Below are 20716 nucleotides of genomic sequence, written 5' to 3'. Positions count from 1 at the left end.
CTTTGGAATTCTTTTTCGTGCTATGCATGCTTTTTCAGCTGTCTGCTTCTTTCAAATGGAAAGAATTACTTTGGATGTTTATAATAATACATACATTTTCAATTTGTTTCAATTTCACTGAGCAGCATCAGCTTCTGCGGCCACCTCTACATATATGAGCTTACATAAACTCCATGGAACATTTATTATTATTGTTTTTGATGTTGAATGCCATATGCCATAGTACCTTTTATTTTTCATTTAAATTGAAGTAATGAAAATAAGCCTATATGCCATTAGCTGATGAATTTTTAGAGTAGATGGCATAAATTACACCTCAAATCAATTTTACTAGCAATTTATTACTCTACAGTCAGAATTAGGGATGTTAACCCATTTTATGTCATAATATGCAATTCTGTTTGACCTATAGTGTGAAAATGCTTTTTTGAAAACAGTAAAGTGAAAAGATAGGCAGACACCTCTTATTCATACAGTTTTTTTCTCTTACAATTCTGCATAAATTTTCATAACCAAAATAATTTGCTTTTCTTCATAGCAATTATCTTCTGTCATTTTGTGAATTACTTGAGAGAGGTTAATTCGTATGCAACAGAGCTAACATTTTTGAATGCAGAAAAAGATTTTATCGAAGAATCCTGAGCTCAGTTCCTAGCACAGATACCTATTGAAACAGAGTTTTTTTTTCAGAAAACAAAAAAATCATTGTGGCAGTAGGTTTACCTATTTTTTTTCATTTCAGAAAAAAATATACCTACCTGCATGCATGTAACTAAAATATTCACTCACTCTTATACTTGCTTTTTAAAAACAACTGTTTTATTTTTTGTAGAATACCATTAAAAGATTATTCCTACATGTGTGCCTATACTGGTTTTCATTTTCTGAGCCTTAGTTATGTTATAGAAATTGTCAGCTACTGAAGTATGTGTTTCACTTAGTGTTAACTGTTAATAGAGTATTGAGTAACCTGCACAGGAGTGACACAAAAGAGCAGAGGATGTGTATCTCCTTGATTATGAGTAATCTTCTGTTTTAAATTAGTTCTTGAAAATTGCAGTCTAAGGTTGATATAGAAAATGTATTTCTGATAAATATTCAATACCAGCATGCCCCTAAAAAGAAAAATCTGAGAAAACTTGGTGCAAAATCCAGCTGTGTGACTAAGTAGTGACTTTACCTGTCACCTCTAGCAGTTTGTTATACTTTTTTACACAGTTTTACCACTCCATTTACAAGTTAGCTTGAAATCAGATGCCAAGCTGATTGGGGAAAAGTAAGGAAGGAGGTACATAATCTTCAAAATAATTTCACAGAAAGATAATTGTGTTATTCATGGGCATTTATGGCAATAATAGTCATCTTCCTGATGAGCTGAAAGCTTCAGTAAGGGCCAGTTCTCTCTTTTTCTTGTCCCCTTTAAGTTTAAACTGCTTTTCCATTTATATATGTATGTATATAAATTAATTATGTATACCTAATTAATTTTGGCTGATATATGTCTTACCAACATGTAATATGTAATGCCAGTTCTTATACTTTCCTACCTTGAATTATATTAATCTCATTGCTTTTGTAGTCTGTTCTAGTTAAGAGACTGGTGTAAGCAACAGAGAAATATCTGTGAATAAATATCTTTTTTCCTGGGTTAAGGCATTTGAATCTTTTCCATCTGCAGTTGTAGATATGCTTCTGTCACCAGCCTAAATGCCTGAGGATAACAGAGAAGAAAAGATTAGGTTAAAGAAAGCTTTGCATGCTAAAGTTAGTCCTCATGAAACTTTTATCGCTTCAGTGCTGACTTGGAAGTCAGGAGATAAGGGCCACGTGGGTAAGAAATACATACCAATAGAAATGTGAACATGCAGAGGTGCTAAATATTTTCAGAGCACTTCAGAAGCATCTATGATGAAGACACAACATGGATTAAAATCACTCACTCACAGGGCAAATCTTCTGAGTGTACTAGAACTCCACCAAATATGAAATTATCTCCTTGCCCTGCCACTGCAAAATATTCGCTTGCACAGCAAATAGACTTATCAAATCTGTGTCAAATGCTGCAATTCTGTCAAGTGTTGCACAGCCCTATTGAGACAAAAGCATTATTTTCTGTGTTTCTCTGTGTAAAAAATTCATATGGACTTTGACATTGGACTCATTGCTACTAATACTGTGGTATTTCTGGGAAAGTTTTATGAAGGGCAAAATAAAGAGATATCAAAATGTGTACAGGGGATAAGGATGATTTGTGTAAGAAAGTGACAAGCAATACATAAATACCTTTTTCAAGAATTTAATAACTCATATACATGTTATGGCTGAAACTGATGGCCCCATTTTATAAGCTTATTTTGTGGTTTTAAGCCAAGCTGGAGATGAAGCATGTCACAACTGCACACTCAACCCCTAATCTTTTCCATCACCCAAGTGGACTGAGGAGAATTGAAGTAGGAACTTGTATGTTGAGGTAAAAACTGTAATAATTGAAAATAAAATAAAATACAATAATTAAAATAAAATCATGATGATGAAGGATAATGAAAATTATAATAAAGGGAAAAAACAAGTGATGCACAATGCAATTGCTCACCAAAACATGGCACTGTAACAGCCACTGAGAAGGAATTAACTCTACCTTAGCTGAAACCAGGACAGCTTAGTACATGACCTTTCATATGCACTTTTAGTACATTTAGCAAAGGATGACACTGCTCTTTTATTCAGTGCATTGACTGGGTAAATAAAATAACTCAGAGGAAGCTATGTTCCCTGTTCAATTGAAATAAATATGCATCTTATGAGACTATTAAAAAAACCTCCTTTTTTACCTTTCAGCTTCTGATATTATGAAGAATTGGCTTGGCACAAGTAAAGTAAAAGTGAGGGCAAAAAAATCATTATTAAAATCATTACAAAATGTCACCATCCCATTTATAATTTGTATATTTGTGCTTTCCTGTGAGTAGTGCAGGTTGGTCACTCAACTTGGTTTAAAATACCATAACTAATGGGTGTAAAGTGACTAAGTAGATATTAAAAGTTACTACTAAAGACCATTTGAATACTCACAACTGAAAGATTGTAATATTACCTAAATAACAGTTAATATTATCTTAAAAAATATTCCTATTTGAAAAACCTTAAACGAACAAGGAATATAACAGTTTCCATAAAGAGTCTTAAATATCCTAAATTCTCCCAAATTCTAGACATTTCATTTTGCTATGGACATGGTTTTACGTTTCCTGGTCTTCCTGAAGCCAGGTAAGTTTTGATACACTTTGCCAGTGACTTTTGAAAATTAATGTATTAGCAATGATTCATTCTGATATTAAGCCATCAGAGAATATTTTTTATTTTAACCACTTGGCTCATCATGATGATATAATTATGTGTATAATAATCTAATTCAATAACCAATAAGAGAAAGATATTTATTAACAACTCAATTTCTGGTCCTTCTGAGCGGTCCTGTAGATGTAATGTTGAGTTTTAATTTGCCATTCAATAATATTGCTATTTACAGAAAAAAGAATGTAGAAATTCCTTTTACATTATTAATCGCTCCTGATCTGTAGCAACTGAAGGCCTGCATTTTTTAAAATAAATTTCATACTGTTAAATGATTTAAGTACAGAATATTTCATGATTGTTTTGTACAGAAACAATCGAAGGAATTGGACAATTTCTATTTTACATTACTAATTAGACTGAAAATAATTTTCTGTCTCTCAAGAACAAAATTTGCTCTGAGAGGAAAAAACCTATCAATCAATTGTAAGAGCAGCTCTTCTTTATCAAACTTGAATAATAAATACCAAAGGTATAGCTCTTCAGTATTTTTATAGCCAAACTCCCCCATCTCATTAATTTAGGAATATACAAATGGATTAGGCAAAGTATGTTGCAAGCATCCTTTTTCAGCCACAGACCTGCTGATTAGTGTATGAGAAGCACACAAGTTCAGCCACAGCTGAGATGCCTTGAACTCAGCTTTAAGATCCTTTCTAGTTAACAGATACAAGAGTTTCAACAACAACATCCTGCAAAATTTACCAACAATTTATTCTCAGGTGCTTTCTCCAGCTATTTATACCAATGTATTTATATTTAGAGGGCATTTTTCAGGGTTATGCATTAAAAAAAAAAAACCAAAACCAAAAAAACTAGATGTGACAGATAAAACTGAATTTGATATAAGGAAGTCTAAATTATATTTTCTGACAACTGCAGGTTATATTCATAGATACGGTTAGAACACAGGATCCAAGTGTGTTCTTGCTAGGATCTTCTGTTTTTACTCAGAAACTAAATTTTAGAAGTTTAATCTCACAAGTGGAATGTGAATGCAAAATAAATGGTTTTCCCAGAAAGAAATATGATCTTCATGTGTTTCAGAAAATTATTATGAAAATTAGTTTCTTGTGGTCTTGCTTTATCAGGAACAGTGTAATTATGTTTTCATTACTAAAATATCTTTTCCTTGCTACTTCCTTTCAAACATGAATTTTGTTGGTTTTGACATCAACTAGCAGGAAAAGTTGCTAAATTTGTTCACGTCTTTCTTTGAGGAGAACACATATTCTAGAAAATTTGCCCTCAGGATGGATACTGTCTAAACATCCCAAGTGTTTTGTGTTACCATGGCTTGAGAAGGATATGGGAAGTCCATCAGTTTTCACTTCAAGGCTAGAGCAGCTATTTACAGCATTTGGCTCATAAAGGCAATGCATCTCCCAAACACATTTGTATTCTTGTCCTTTCTAAGTTCATCCTCCTGCACCTTTTTCTGTCCTCTCCCCGTAAGCCTTGCCTAATTAATGAGGGAATTTGGGAAGCAGTGCAGCTTACAGACTACTATATTTTGACATCCTTACATAGAAGGAATTCTGAAGAGTATTTATGTGTCTTCTTATATCTCATGCCTTCCAAAAAAAAACAGCAAAACAGCAGTTCCCAGAGTACTGAAGGAACAGGATTTGAAAGTGACAAGATAGCTCTGCTCTACCTTTTCAGAACTGTTTGACTGGATCATGCTGGAGGGAGATATAAGCCTAAGCCTACTATAACACAGAGACTTAACAAAGTGTAAGTTTGGCAAAATGGCATGGGGGCAGCAAGGTTGGATATGACCAGTAAAAAGGGAAGCAGGTCCACTAAGAGAAGCTGAATGAAAGTGGATTGATTGGAATAACTCTGGTATGTTCTGATGGCCTGTATGGAAATGCAGTGGGACTGATGGAGAAGAGGTTACTCATCTGCTAAGAGCTTGTGCCTTGTGTCTCATACACTATCCACTATAGCTACTATACATGGCTATTCCCAAATTACACTTCTTGCAATTTTATTTTACACTATAGGTATGAATTTAAAATCAAATCTTTTATATTTAACCTCTTTCTGGTAGAGTTGGTTCAGCTTTTTCAGAAGATATATTTATTCAATATATATTTTAAAATATTTATTTTTACTATTGCCGAAGTCTCACAGGATCCCTAACAAAAGTTTATGGCTGACAATTTAAAAATATGTAGTAGGAAACTAGCCCCAGTGCCACATCCCTTATAAGACTCATAATGTGTTACGTGCCCTATCAGTCACATAGGGAAATATGGTCTGCAGAAAATCTTAATTTTTGTTGGTTGATTGGCAAAAATGTCTCTATAGACTGCTTATTTTATTCAGAAAAAAAATAAATGGAAAATTGCTACACCAAAATAGCCAGGCATATTCTGAAATACTCCTATTTCTGTGTATATTAGGTATTAAAGCTACATAAAAAGGTCAGTTATCTCCTCTAGTTCTACCTATTTGCTGTAAGTTTTATCATGCATGTATAAAATGAAGGCCAGGTTTACTACTGCCTTTTTTCTCGTCTTTGTAAGATAATGTCATTCTTGAATACATGGTAATATTTTAAATGGTTTTTTCAAGTTTTTTTTTCCTATCTCTGATGTAATAACTGATTTAAATAGTTTTAATTTTTTCAGTTCCCACAATTTTAGTCTTCATATAAGTCATAAGAAAAGTCTGAGGTCTTTGAATAGTTTGCTAAGTAGGAGATATAGTTTGGGCATACACATATTTCCTAACAAAATAGCTGCACTTAGAAAAATAAATTCCACTTGATAAGAGTCCACTGACATCAGTGTTCATTTTTTTCAACACAAAAGAAAGGACACTCCAAGGATCAGCTCGCTAATTAAAGCTGAAATCATCTCTTCAAATGAAAATTTGTTGGCAAAATATTTTGTCTGAATTTTTTCCTTTTGGTACATACAGAGTGATACATATGGAGTAATTTCAGCTGTTGGTTGTATGATCTTCCCATGAGCATTTAAAAATTTACATGTAAGCTTCTTACTTACCTGTCACAAATGTAAGTACCAAACAAGACAAGAAAATGGGAGAGAAGAGGATTTAAGGGGAAAGGGAAAAGTGAGTGAGTCAGTGAGGATTTCAAAAACCAAAAAAGTCTTTTTTTTTTCTGTACAAGAAAAGAGCAGAAAAAAAAAGAGAAAGGTGCTGGTGCCTTAGGTAACTACTTTGGTTTATAATCTGTGTTTATGTTGGGTTAGCAATCTCAGTTTAACTTCATCTGTGGAAATTTCTGAATCCTGAAATTCCTACAGAATTTCTGATTATTAACAGAATTTATGCAGAACCTGAGGAAAGTGTTTACCAGCACTGCACAGAAATTTCCCAGTGTCTCAGCTGAGCTGTGGGACTAAATTATCTTCCACCCTCCGTTAGAGGGACTTGTTAACTAGTGTTGTGGGCAATTGACTCAGGGGAGTGAAATTGTTGAAGAGATCATATTATTGACCTTATAGCCAGGTAGAGTAATGACTTGTGATGTCTTTTTTTACTATTTCAAGGAAGTTATTAAAATTAAGTTTAAATGAGTGACTTAAATTATTAACTTCCTACATTTGTAGTAAACCAAAGGAAAGAAAAAGATACTAAAAAGAGCAACACAATTTGTTTCTTTGTGAAATTTGTACACAGTCATTTCAGATCGAAACCCTTTTGCACTTTTGATATTCTCATCCTGCCCAAATGATGGGAATGATGAGAATGTTCATGAAAATGAACAAATATCAATTTATAATTCCTTCTTTTTTCTTATTATCCCAGGAAAAAAAAAATCCAAATATTTCCTGTAGTAGGCAGTGTATTTGTATAGATGTTTTTCTTTGTGTTCTTTTGAATAGGAAAACATGTGCAGAAGCTGAAACCACTGGACACTGAGTGTGTAGGGACCCAGACTTCAAAAGGGAAGAGTGTAAAGAAATATCTGTGTTGGGATTGAAGTGTCCACTAATCCAATCAGAAACTTCCAAAACTTTATTCCTCTATTGGCTACAGTCATGTTTCTATCTATCAATCTACAATTCTTTCCACAAACATTATATATTTTTACTGTTTTCCTTTCTTACTCCTTGATTTTTATATACATATAAAGAATATTATACATTTTTCTATAATTATTGATTTTTTTCTTTTGATCTTGCCTATCTGAACAGTGCAGGCTTTATTTGTGGCAGGCTTGAAGTCTGACTTAGTTTTTCTAAAACAGATAGGATCATATTTTGACTCTAAATACCTGTGTTCAGTGGCTACCATGACAGGAACAATTTCTTGTTTCTACTGGAAGTATGTACTCTCATGCATTCAAGAATATTTGCTTTTTCACTGTCATACCCTGTTGGTGATTCAAAATCACCCTGTATTCAAACAATCCTTTTTGTCCTTTGATGTCTTCAGATGATGATTTCCAGGCCAGTACCAGCAATTATACTAACTGTTCCTGAATTATTTGATCAGATATTTTGCACTATTTTACTCCACTCTCTTCCTAATATTTTAGTTCCCCTTAAAGTCATCTAAAAGACCACATAGAATTCTTAGGATGTCCTCCTAATTTATTTTATTACCTATTTCCATTAGCAAATATTTAAAGGTCATTACTACAATTCTCCAGTAAGATTTAGTTCAGGACGCCTTTTTTTTGGTAAAGTAAATTCCTTAATTTCTCTTTCTTTTCATGGTTTTACATAAGGCAGATTAACATACCCTCAGAGGAAAAATTCAGGCCTAGTTAATACAGGTAGTGGAGCTTAAGGGTAGAGTCTGTACACTTTAAGGCAGACAAGAAAGGTGAGACTTGGTTATATTCGGCCTAACAATACTTTGAGGTTTTACCACATCCACCACATCTTCAGCTGTCACTCCAAGGAAGCATTGATCTCCCATAGGTTCGATGCTATTGCAACCAATTCCACATGAATGTCTTGGATACCCTATGGGTTCCAGAAGAGAATGACCCATTTGAGCTCCCCCTACACAAGTACACCTGGAATGGATTATTTGAGCTTTAAAACAGCTGCCACCCTCTATGTGATGTTTCACTGATTACATTTCCAATATACAAATCAATGAGGTTTCCTTCATTTAATTAACCTAGAAAATCATCCAGCTTGTTAGATAAAAATATCAACTTGTACTGGAATAGTCAATTTTGCATGATTACATGCCATATTTTAATTCATTTTACTTAAGAACACGTGTTCAAATATGACTAATATTAAAACTACTGCTAAAACTTACATGTTATTAAGGACATCCTGAGGAGACTTTAGCTGCTCAGTCTCTAAACCTGCAGTACAGCCTCTTATTTGCCTTCTGTAGCCAGAATTCCTGCTGCCAGAAAGAGTTTTCCAGATGAAAAATGTGATGTGGACTTCATTAGAGATCATAAAGTAGGATGGACAAAGAGGCCTAAAGGCCATCGGTCATAGCCTTGCCATTAGAACTTTATAGGAAAGAGAGTGGCAGATCAAGGAATTTTTTTTAAAATTTATTTATATGGTTTTCTTCTTTTTTGAATTTAAATCAATCTCTGAAATAATGAAAAAGACAATTTGTTTCCACATTCAAAAGAATATCTGATTATTATGCTCTATTTCATTATATTTTTTTACAGGTATGGTTATGTGTAACCCATCTATTATGTTAAGTGTAATTTGACCTCAATTTAAAGCTATATGTTTAACTGCAAATCCCCCAATACACGTACAAATATATCAAAAGGAACAAAGTTCTCTTTCTGTATTCTGCTTTCCTACCATAAAATGGCTTCTTTTTCATTCTTATCTCAGTCTCAAATAATATTCTCCAATATTAGAACACCCTGCTTGTGACATTGAAGTTAATAAGTATCTCCTGTATTTTCTCATGAAGGACATTTCTTTCAAAGCTCTAGATAAATTAATGAGGGCATTTGTTCCAGTACTTCATATGCTGTATGCCTAGATCTCAGATAGCAATTAAGATTTCAATTTGTTACATTAATTTAAGGTAGTTTCTCATATAAAGGCTCTTAATAATCAGGCTTAACATTATAACATAATAGAAACTTCTGCTGCATTTCATGACAGCAATGAATTAAGTGCTTTCAGTCAAGGGTGCTCTGCTGTGAAGCAGGTTAGTAAAGAGAAAACACTAAGGCCAAGGTTGTCTTATCTTCAAAACACGCTGCAAAAATATTGTTCTGTACCATTCTCACTTTCATTAAAGTCAATGGACATTGCCACAGTATATAATTGTAACACAGGAATTTGATACATATTGCAACATAGCAATCAGTCAAAATGTAAAAAAATTATCCCTCTGAATATTATGTAGCGTTTTACTGGAGCATTTCCTTAGAGGCTGGCTTCAAAATCTGACTGGTTTTCTATGCACTCATTCGAGTGAATACTTGACAATGAAACTGAGTAATCTGTGACAACACGCTGAAGTGTTGCAGACAGAATTTCCTAGAATTTCAGCCTTTCCTAGTGTTGTTACAGAAGACTGAGAAATTCTTGGATTTTACTCCTAACTTACTAGAAGGGGGGCAGGGAGGGAAAGTACTATAAAACTTTATTTCTTTATTGCAAAAAACTCTGTCCAAAAGTATGAGGGTTTATCTATTTACTTTCTAATATAACAGGGTAAGCTGTGTGATTATCTATATAAATGTTCAATTAGCTTTAATGATGTTTTATGGTGATTAGATTCACAGGCTGAAAATTATTATTGTTAGTGATACTCATGGGGAAAAATAACGGGAAAATCAATTCTAATTTTGTATGCAGAGTGAAGGACTTTGCAGTAGCTTGTACTACAGAGGAAAGATATTTTAGACTTATAATACATTATTCCATAAAAATAGAGTAATCATCTTAATGTTCAGAAGCAGTCAAACAAGCAAATTGAGTATTACAATTTATTAGGTAAGGAAGGGAGAACTAATCAGAAAGCAATGTTGTGGTACTGTAGAATACACAATGTTCCTGGAACAGGAATATTTGGTTAAAATAAACCAAATCACCTTATAAAAAAAGACCCCAACAAAACAAAACAAAGCAACACCTTGGAAAAAGTAGAGGCAAAGGTAACATGATGACCAAAAGAAGAAGAGCAATCACTAGTGATTAAAATAATTTCATTTTCATCATCTTAATAAAAATAATTTTTAACACAATAAAGATTTATTAAATGTCCACAAATGTCCGAAAGAGTTGAAATAGGTTTGCTGGGGTTTTTTTGGTTGGTTGGTTGTTTTTTGGGCTTTATAATTTGTTCTTTTTCAGTGTATCAAAAAGCAAAAACAGGAGGTAGCAAATGAATTTTTTGGACTTCAGTCTGAAAAACATTCTTCCACATAAAATGCAGTTAAATTATATTCTTCCACATAAAATGCAGTTAAATGATGGAACTCACTTCAATGAGACATTGTGCATGAAAACTTGTATATAAGATCAAGAGAAATTATAAGAATTCATGGGAGAGCTACCAAGAGTTAATAAACACAGTTCAGCTTCTCGTATCAATCTCAGAAAAACCACTCAGTAGAGTTCAGAAAAGTACAACACAAGAACACTGCAGAACACTTACCTTGTTCTGGCATTCTTTATCAAATATTCTTTTAGTAGTTCTTGGTGGTAGAATTAGTCTGATCAGCATATGTCTGGATGTTATGTTATTGCAAGAGGAAGAGGATGAGGAGGGAATAGTTTTACAAATATTATGTAATAATTGTATGCAATGCTATTTCTTTTATTTAAATTATTATATAATAATTATACCAATACTATTGATGATTACACTAAACTGGGAGGTGTTGTTGATTTTTTCAGGCAATAAGAGAGTACTACAATGTTCTGGTACATTGGAGCACTGGGCAACTATCAGTGACATGACATGATGTGACAATGACCAAATGCTGGACTCTACACCTGGAGACACAAGAGGAACAAAAATAAAATAGGAGAGGAGTGGCCAGAGAACAAACCTGCAGAAAGTGATTTAGGGGTGTTAATTTTAGTAGTAGTGTGCTCTGGCAGACAAGAGGACAAATCTCATCCTTGGGTACATCAAACACAGCATAACCAGCTGGATAAATTAGTTGATAACCTGCTGTATTCAGCACTGGGGTAGTCTCACCTGGAGTACTGCATGGGCCCCATAATTCTAGAAGGATGTGAAGGTCCATGCATCCACAAGAAGCATGGATGAATGTGATTTTCATGATAGTGAAAGAGCCTGAAGGAATGTCCTATGAGGAGCAGCTGAGGACTTCAGACTTGTCTACTTTGGGGGAAAGCAGGCTGAGGGAAGAATTCTGTAAGGAATTGCTCTTTACAGCTTCCTGAGGAGGGCAAGTGGATTGGGAGGTGCTGAACTCTTCTACCTGAGATCCAGTGCCAGGATGCATGGATATGGTTCAAAGAACATCAGGGGACATTTAGACTGGACTTTTGGAAGCATTTCTTTACCAAGAGCATGGTCAAACACTGAAACAGGTTTCCTAGAGAGGCGGTCTGTGCCCCAAACCAGTCAAATGTATAGGATGAATTTGAACAATGCACTCAATATTCTCTAACCTTTGGTCAGCCCTGAAGTGGTCAGGCAGTTAGTCTAGATGATCATTGGAGGTTCCTTCAAACTGTAACTATTGTGCTCTATTCTACTCTACTCTGCTCTGTTTTATTCACCTTTGATCACACAGCTGCTAAAGTTGTGGTCATGCTTAAACTACGCCTTGTCCTATGTACACCTTTATAAAATTATTATAGGCTAAAAAAAGTATATTCATCTTCTTAAATGCTATATAGGAAACTTATTAATTTTAAGTTCTTTCAAGGTCTTGTCTTTCTCAGATTAATGCACCTATCTTTAGAGACTTGTATTGAAAGTCTGGGGACCTAATTATTGATTTCTATAAATCAATAATGAAGTAACTTGCAAAAATTGTCTTCAAATGGGAATATATAGCACACAATTGCAGCTTTTAAAAAAACTGTTTTCCGCCACCTCAGAGCTTGTTATTTCTAGCCCCTCAAAATTGTCAATATATGCCAGTAGATGTTGTCCATACTTCTTTTTAAATATTCACATCTATTAAATTTTGTCTAATTTTGACTTAAAAATAGAGAAGTCAAGTAATAGCAACTGTACATATCAAGTCAAAAGTCTCTGTTTCTAAAAGAGGGAAGTAAAAAGAGCCAGCTGTGAGTAAGGTGAACAATGATGTGTCCAGACAGGTGAATCATGGAGATGTATGTTCAGTGTTGGAGGTTAGGGAGAAGGAGCAGGAAATGTGACTGATTACCAGCCAAAACATTCACAAGCAGTATCCAGGCACTGCAAGGAAATTCATGTTCTCATGCCCATCTTCTGCCTTCTGCCAATGATTAATATTATTAATCCCTCAGAGATGAGTAGCTCCAGTCCCAAAAAAAGTCTGTGCAATTTAATTCCACAGTACAAACCTGAAGCTGACCTTGCCTACGCGTGGCAGGGTTTGTCCCTTCAGCCTTGATACTCACTGTGTGCTTCAGACAGCATTTGCTTTCAGAGCTGACTCAGTCCATGAAACAGATGGACAGAGGGTAAAACTGACTCAGAATTTTAGCCTCCAAATCCACTGTTTCAGACCACTGAAAGACTTTTTAATCGCTCTGAAACTGTCAAGCCAAAAACAGAACGTGAATCTTCTGGGCTGAAAACAGAGGAAAATGTCAGATCAGACACTATGATTAAAAACTAGAAAAGAAACTGGAAATATCAATAATCTGAAGTAATTATTTATGGTACCTGCAGCAGTCTGTCTATGACTGATGCAATTTAACTGAGGAGGATTCTTCAAAAATAAAAGTTATTTTTGCCTCTGATGTTTTAAAGACTCTCATGTCCATAACATGTGACATGCAATAGCATGTGTTTTTAAGTGATTGCTTAAATATATAAACTTCATTTTCCACTAATTTCCTCAAAAGTTTTAGTTATTTCATGCTATGGAGAAAATACATGGAGAACAGGAAGCACAAATATTACAGGACACAAGCTAATGCAATTTTTAACAGCTGTAATATATGTTCTTTCAAACCACTAGGCAATGTAACAATTGCAGTGAATTGTTTATCATAAATACCTGTGATGCTATTACAATAAACCCTCTTTTCAATGCCTTGTAGCATATCCATGATAAATCAGCTAGGGTGAGTGAATTAAGCAACACCAGCAGGAATTTCTATCAGAGCCAATGATAGAACTCATGAACTTACTGCTCTGTACTGAGGCTGCTAGGCTATATATTTAAATACTGTTCTATTTAACCTCTTTAGACACTTTTCAAGTGAGATTTGAAAATAATTCTATTTCATAACTTTACCTCAATTTTGCTCTTTTTTATTCCAAATGTATGTCATTTTTGCAATCAGAAAAAGGATTAACAACCAAGCTACCTCAAACCCTGATAGCAACAAAGCTGTCTTGATTCAAGGAAGTGTGCGTGTATGATGTCCAGAGTTATACACGTTTTTTTCAATTCTTCAGCTAGCAAGATAAAGGCAACTTTAATATTCTTGCATGTGTCACAGCTTTCTCCTCTGAGAGGAGATTAATGGGAACGGTCAGGTACAGTTAATTAGGGAACGGTTTGTTTAATAGAGAAAAAATATTATAATAACTTTTAAATTAAACATAATGAAAGATCCCTCAACAAAACCATGGTATGTCTAGTCTCCATTGGGCAAACTGTCTTCCCTTCTAAAATAGCTAACTTGCAATTCCTATGTCATCCCCCAACCAGGCTCAGGCAATGTCTGGGGGAATATTTCCTTCATAAGCCACACCTGCATCAAGGAACTCATGGAGAGTTGTGCTTAAGACAGTGCTTGAAACCATTTGCATTGTTTATTTAATTTGAACAGACGTCATACAAGTGCTGGGTGGCACTTGTATGGCACAGTTCCTCTGGTGGTATTGTCCCAGCACTGGCTTTTGGGTATATCCAGACCCACATCAGCACACTCAGGAGAAAGCAAGACACTCCAAACCAGGGGTAAAGAGCACATCAGATTTGCTAGCAGAGCAGTGAGATGAGTGAACACACTTGTGAGAGTTTGGACAGTGTTGATGAAACAGAACTGAACTGCGCTGAGATGTGCTACAAATCTGGTAAATCATTTTTATTCAGTGGAGAAGTGCTTAGTAGAGGATTTTCTGACCAGCTTTGTCTCTGATTCAAATCTTACAGCTTTCCCTCACCAGCCCTCCCCTCTTTTGCTCTACTGCATCTGTGCAGCAGCAAAGAGACAGAGAGCTGCCACTGCCTGTTGAGCAGACTGTGACCTCGCTCCACTACCTAGTCCGTACTACCTGTCCTACCTATCTTAATGACAGTGAAGAAAGGAGAAAGCCACATTTGGTCCTGACTCCATGACGAACTGTGGACATGCAGCAGCTCCTGCTGCACCAGAAAGAGTTAGAGCAGCTCAAAAGCCCTCAATGCCTTCTGAGCTGGGGAAAACTGAGCTCTCCTGTCCGTGGTGTAAGCTGCTTCTCACAAGACTCAAGGGGGGCCAAGGGCACTGATGTTCTGTCCTCAAGTTCTGTTGATCATTTTTGAAAAACATATTAACATATTTCAAGAACTTCTAAGTAGGAAATTCTAGAAACTCACTATTTCATCATTATTATTAAACATTAATATGTATTTTTACTCTTACTGCTCTTACGTGAGCTTTGCTTAAACAGGTCAAGGCTGCTATACACAGGACGTGATAAACAAATGTGTGTGTCTTTCTTACTCCTACATGATAAATACACAAATTATCTTCTGTTTTCTTTTGGAGAAGGTATTTCCTGCTTGCTTTCTCACTTATTTCCTTGTTATATGTTGTAATGCTGTGTTCTCATTATAAATTACTTGGAATTCCACATTCTTCAAAAGAAAAAATTTTATATATTGAATTTTAAATCTAGATATAATTGTAATTAAATTTAAAATATGAATTAGGTAATCGGAATGAACTGGCTTTTGAGCTTATAAAGATCTGTGCAACACTAGTTTTTTCTGTTGCAATTATTATGAAATCACAATCATTCTTTTAACATATCAGCTGTAGTGGAAAATTTTTGTGTTAAAGAATACATGGATTAAAGCTGATGCTCTGATGTGTAAACATGTATTCTTTTACCAGAAATTTCAAATTCAGAAAGACAGAGTCTTTAGACATCAAATCCACTCCTGAAAAATACAAACTGAAATCCATGGAAACACCTGGATATGCATATATGCCTTTAGGGATCAACAGATTTTACCTGTTGGGATCATTTACAGCAAATCTTTAGGAGAGTAGAAGTGCCCTAAAATGGTAAAGAAATTACATTAACGTTTAAAGAAAAGTAACCTTAACCCCTTACTTTTACATGCAAGTCAAGAAAGATGCTACAAAATAAGACTAAATTACATGATAATGGAATATTGGCTTCCTCAAATTTAGGCCACTTTTATGTCTATGTTTGGGAATGTAATAATTTTGTTACATGTTATCTACCCATTGGCTCATGTACAGCACATGATTAGAGATAAGTGAGCAACTGCTACTAATATATAAAGCCATAACATAATGTTAAGATTTTTTTTTTAATCACTAAGGAAAGTACTGCTTAATAAAACTGCAACAACCTGTCATAACTGGACTGACATAATAAACCTGAAATTTAAATAATAAAACAAAACATAAAGGTTTCCATACTTGCAGAGGCAATCAGCTATAAAATTCCATGTAATAAAATAATTTCAGATTATAAAAATAAAGTAAACCCCAAAATAAAGTAGAACATTAAATGAAATGTTGAAATATTCTTAGATTAAAACACTAGAGAGAAAATAACAGAAAATAAAATGTACATTAAAAATCAAGTATATTCCCAATATATGCATTTCAACAAAAGTGAAAACTTTCTTTTGGAAAATGTTTGTATGACAAAGCCTTCCTGACATCTGTATTCTGCTTTGGAAAAAGAAAAAGGCCCAGCTCTTGAAGATAGCTGAATAGCTTTTACCAAAGAAAGGAGATACTCACTTGTGGAAAATCCCATGCAAAGAGCTCTGGAGTACACTCTAGCTTTCTCTTTCCATCAGTTCAAGACAAAACTGCCAGACCCTGCTAAGGCGCTCATTTAGCATGACAATGGGAATTCATCTTTCTCCTAGTGGAACTCTTTTTTTTTTTCATCTGTGCCATTTTTGGATTGCTAAATTCTTGCAGTAAATAGCATAATGATTATTGGGACCTTACAAAATTCCTAGGAATTCAGACCATGCAGTAACAAATGTATGCTTGAAATTTTGTTTTTCATTCCCTAATTTCTTGAACTATGGTAAGCTACTGAACTAGAATATATATACAGCAAGCCAGTCTGGAAAAAACCACTATATTAAGAAAACTTTTAATGCCTGTCTTTTTGTGTATGATTTTTCTGTTAAAAGTGATAATAATGAGAACAGTCTTTTGGAACTAAAAAAAAATCAGTTGTACTATATTTATCCCACTGTAAGTGCTATTTTTTTTTTTCTTCTTCCTTTGCAGCAAATACAGATGTTAAATCAAAATGGATTCCTATTAAAAAAAAAGATATCTATGCAACAGATATTCCTTGCAGAGGAAGAACAGTATTTCATATTGTATTGTATCTTGCATTTTACTTTTCTTTACATTATTCACATTATTATTTCTTTGCTTAAAATAATGACATTTCTGTTAGATATCAAAGCACAGAGGTGATATAACCTGCATACAATAAGATATGAAAACAATTAAATAAGAGAATTCAGTAACTGTACTATATTTTTTAGAATTACTCTGCCACAAGATAGTAGATTAAATTATTCTGACTACAATACAAACTAGAGTAAAAGTAAAGAGTGTAGATGAAAAATAGTCTTCCATATCTTTTAACAACCTTTCTGGGAAAGAATTAATGTAATTTGGCAAGCAAAATTGCTTTGGTAATACAGAGAAAAATGAGTAGAAAATAAGACTTCATGTTCTGCTTTACAAACAGCAACTAACAAGTAAATGAATATCAAACGTTATTCTTATAAATATTAAAAAATTGCATGATGCTTTTGCTAACTCAGAGGAAGTGAATTACCCACAAAGTAAGACACCTAGCTTTAAACTTTAGCACTAGGCTTCAGCAAGGACAAAACAACTGCAGACTGAAATTGCCAAGACTGATTCAGATGCAGTTCAATATCAAGACTCAGAGTTAGATGTAGGACACTCCAACTTTTGTAAGCCAAAGTAAGTAGCACGCATTTTCCAGATCAATTAAGTAGGTCAGTGAAGAGGCATTATAGTTTAGAATTCTAAGTTGTAGAATTAAAAAATAAAAACACAGAGCACAGATCAGGGAAATGGTGGTGAACAACTGAAGTACTCATGTCAAGAAATGCAGGTTAAGACCTGATCTCTTTTGGATCACTTCACTGAGCAGAAACCCACTGGTCTTGATGATTTCTAACTGTCTGATAGGCTGGTCAGAAGTCTCACATGCCAAATAATAGGAAAGTAGGGTGAAAGGTCTAATGACAAACTGACCTTGGAAGCAACTTCACGAGCAAGGAGCATGAGAGGACTAACACTTAATGACCACAAAGATTACATTTTGTTATCTGGTGTGCTTCAGCAAGTCCCACTAACTATGTTCCTGGGAATAGAACATCTGTGCCAGAAACCTCAATAAATAAAACCCTCTTTATCAAGGGCTGTGAATCTCATCAAGTCTAAAACAGTACACAGAGTGCTTCTCATCTCTCTTCCATCCTAAAACTGTGTCATGGTTCAGGACTGGCACTCCTGAATTTAGTGCTGCCACTGAAAATCTTCCAACCATGTTCTGTTTGCTTGCTCCCCCTCTCCTCTTCGCCCTCCCCTGCAGCTTGAGAGGAGAATTGCAAGCACAAAACATGAAGATCACATGTTGAGATAAGAACAATTCATTTGAATCGGTAATGAGACAACCCTTACCATGCTGACCCAGAAGTGAGCCCTCCCCTCATCCCTGGAAAATGACATGACGTGGTATAAAATAACCTCCAGGTCCTGGCTTTCCTGTCTCCTCACTACTGCTAAAATCAACCACCCTGGCCGGAACCAGGACAACTTGTTTTTTTTTCAGCAGGAAGGGATGTCTTTCGAAACCACCCAATCCCAGTGAAGGAAATAGGTTTACAAGAGGGAAGCAGGACTTTGTTCAACAGACTCATGAGGTCTAAAAGCAGCACAACTCAACAGAGCAATTAGTCCTTCCTCTCTTCCCATCTTCCCCATGCCAGTAAGGCACCACACAAATATAAGTAATTCTTTTCATTTTCAAGGTACTGGTTCATATCAGGTTTACTGCTAGCAATGACTAAAAGTTTAATAATTTAATTTGCTGTAATAAATATGATAAGAGAAAACATTTTAAATAGAAGGATGAATTCTGAATATCATGTCTTTTTTTTTTTTTTTAAAAAGGAGCCTTAGTTTACTATTTACAGTTCTAATACAGCTTAACTTCATTTCCCAGGTCTTTCCCTTTTACATTTCTTCCTCACTGTTTTCAAGCTGTTCCTTAACTAATTGTACAAGTTCACACATGTTCACTGATGTTTTCAAATCTATGTCCGTAATTTTCACCAGCTCATATTCTGGTTCTTAAATATGCTCTTTCCTTATGCAATAAATTATGGGAAGTATATATGACATACCTTTTTCTATTGTTATGTTCTCTCACAAGCAAAGTGCCAACATCAAGCTAACTTCACAAAAAAGTGCATTTGTTTTAATTTATATCTGAGACACAAAATACACCCTGTAAATATCTTCGTATCGGATGATGGATAGACTTTCATTTTATTTTTGAAATGACATCAACAATAAGCTTAGAGTAATAGCACATTGCTTCCTAAGTACTAATCAAAATAACTCTGGAGTATATGAAGCAAATAATGGCTGCTGAGGTCTTGTTAATGCCAAGGACTTCACTCAGAATTAATGATTTTATTCAATAGTGAGTGACTTGATATTAATTGACACTGTAGGAACCAGAAGTAATACTTAATACCTCACATTTATATTTTGATTTATAGTTTGCTGTGAAATCTTGAAAAGAAAAACTGGCATAAAATAATCTAACTATATATAGAAACTTACATTATCTGTAATTAAACTGTGCAGTGTGTGAACTATATAATTTAAACTGAAAAGAGAGTTTGTTACCTCTGAGAAGAAAGTGTTCTGGTTCATTCCAAAGCTGTGTAGTTTGCTTTCCAAAATATTTCTTATGGGGTCCAAAGCTAGAGAGTTATGTACTTACAGAAATATATTATTATTTATCTGTACTTTAAAGATATACTGGCAACATATATATCTTTATCAAATGAATCTAAGAGCTTTGGCCACAAAATATGGCCATCTGAACTGAGAAATCCATCAAAATGCTACTAGAGCTACAAAGTAAATGAAGCTGATGTTGTGACAACTGCCTCAGATAAGTCAGTTGAATATAATGTATGTGATTAGGTTTTACACTTTTTAGTCTATGTATTTTCTAAGAAATCATTTAAAGAAACTCCCTAAAACAAATGACCAAGTGTCTATGCAAATTCTTTCTTTTATGTATGACACCACCGTGTAGAAGAGTGGACAAGAATTATATTAGAGGTTATGTGAGGACATTTGGTGGGAAATGACATCTATAATGGATATTCCTCCCAGCTGTCTGCACACAGCCATTCTGAAAAATACAAGTATGTCAGAAATCATGTAACCAGTAGAGAACATGGGAGAGCCAGGAAAAAAGATCTTAAATTTACATCAAGCACAACTAGGCTAAAGTTTGGTAAAACTCAAGTATATCACTGCTGCTTGAAATATTCTCCATATTCTGTAACTTCTATCAGAAAGCACCCAGAATATTTTCTCTAGTTGTCAGCAAGGATCAATCTGCCAGGAGCTAATGCTGTTGTTTTTCTTAAAATGAGGGGCCTGGAAGAGTGTCACTATGTATATATACTCAAGAGCTCACAACGTTTCTTGTACAAATTCATGCAAGCCACTAGCCTCTGAAGCCTTTTTCTTTCTTTTTCCTGAGACCAATCTACATTTTCCCCTCAGCCAGAGATTGAATGCAGCCTGACAGAGGAATTTCAAAATCTTTGTACATATCAAACACAATTTAATTTTAATTTTCTATCTTATAAACTGTAAGAGACAAGAAGTAGAAATAGAAATAGATAGAATTTTCTGTAATAGGACAAAGTCATATCATGTTCTTACATTTATTGAAGGAAATAATTCTCCAACAGCCTGACTATAAACTG

The sequence above is a fragment of the Motacilla alba genome, chromosome 1 (genome assembly GCF_015832195.1).
Source record: "Motacilla alba alba isolate MOTALB_02 chromosome 1, Motacilla_alba_V1.0_pri, whole genome shotgun sequence".
NCBI lineage: Eukaryota > Metazoa > Chordata > Aves > Passeriformes > Motacillidae > Motacilla > Motacilla alba.
This window is presented reverse-complemented; position numbering follows the sequence as displayed.